This window comes from Etheostoma spectabile, chromosome 4 (genome assembly GCF_008692095.1).
Source record: "Etheostoma spectabile isolate EspeVRDwgs_2016 chromosome 4, UIUC_Espe_1.0, whole genome shotgun sequence".
Taxonomy (NCBI): Eukaryota; Metazoa; Chordata; class Actinopteri; order Perciformes; family Percidae; genus Etheostoma; species Etheostoma spectabile.
The window spans coordinates 31,306,563-31,307,768 of record NC_045736.1 but is presented as its reverse complement, the minus strand read 5'-3'; the positions used below and the strand labels follow the sequence as shown (position 1 = coordinate 31,307,768).

General features: G+C 38.2%; 1 protein-coding gene and 1 long non-coding RNA gene across 2 annotated transcripts in view; one reads left to right on the top strand and one right to left on the bottom strand.

The window, feature by feature from the left end:
* rims4 (regulating synaptic membrane exocytosis 4) overlaps nt 1-1,206 on the top strand; it is a gene marked incomplete at its 5' end in the record, with an annotated part of 63,552 nt that overhangs the window by 36,713 nt on the left and 25,633 nt on the right.
* Nucleotides 1-1,206, bottom strand: part of LOC116687790 (uncharacterized) — an 18,238-nt gene that overhangs the window by 16,098 nt on the left and 934 nt on the right. The window contains exon 2 of the long non-coding RNA XR_004331633.1: nt 995-999. This is a non-coding gene — a long non-coding RNA (uncharacterized LOC116687790). The remainder of the gene's footprint in view (nt 1-994; nt 1,000-1,206) is intronic.

Below are 1,206 nucleotides of genomic sequence, written 5' to 3'. Positions count from 1 at the left end.
TATTCCAGTCTGATTATCCATCAACATCCATTCCTTTATTAGTCTAAATTTCTACTTTTCTAACTCAAACATTTGGTATAATTTGCTATAAATGAGGTTTATTGATCATAAATTCCAAAATGAACTGTAATGTTAATACGTTAGTATTACGTAGCGTTAAATGTCAAAAAAAGTGACAAACATTGAAAAAAGTGTTGGAAAAAAGGGCCAAAAACGTAAGAAAAAGTTAAAAACATTGATTAAAAAGCATTAACAAAAGTGTTGACAACACAAGGGTTAATTGCAAACTTGTCTCTTGGAAATTATGTTTATATACTTCCAATTTGCAACTGCAAATATGCTTTCTAAAGACACATAACGGCCCTCGGATTGGGTTGTCTATTAACATTATGGGTAAACGTGTTATTTACCATATCTGGCAAGTCCCAAATTGTTGATCCTGAATGTATCAGCAAAATGTTCACTGACAACTTAACATTTTTTTCCTACAATTAAAACAACTAGCTAACATTTTTGAGGTGATGATCATGCATTTGCAGCACTCGGTTAAGGTCAGAGAAAGAGCATGGTCTTGGTTGAAGAGATATTTTTCGGGTTTGAATCCTGCTCTGGGTCCTCGCAGAGCAGCCGAGGTCTACCAAGGCACGGCAGAGGGTTGAAGATGCAGATCTCGGCTGGCCTAGGTGACGCGTTTTGCACCGAGCTGGTATAAAACCCGCAAAGTATCCCTTTAAATACTAACCGTTCACACCACCGTCAACTTGAGTGTCTAAATTTACCGTAAGTCAATCATTTTCAATGGAATTTCTCTCCTACCCAACGACGTTCTTCCTTATTTCAGAAGAATTGTATTATCTCGTGGTTCTTTCAGACAGAGGAGCTTAGTGGTTAAAAAGTTAATCCGTTCACATGCTCTAAGCTACAAGCATAAACACATTAAGAGAGACTAGAGTTGAGGCATTAAACTTTATTATTTAAATCAGCGGCAGCAAACTGCTGCTTTTCTTTCTGTCCGTGTGTGTTTCCGTCAGCTGTTTGGCTCAGTCTGCTGATTGGAAAGCTCTGTGTCTGTGAGCATGAAGAAGCACTTTGTTAGCTTACACCGTCCAAACACAATTATGAGCTCATTGATTCATGGCAATTAAGGACCAGGCAAATATGTGTGTGTGTGTGTGTGTGTGTGTGTGTGTGTGTGTGTGTGTGTGT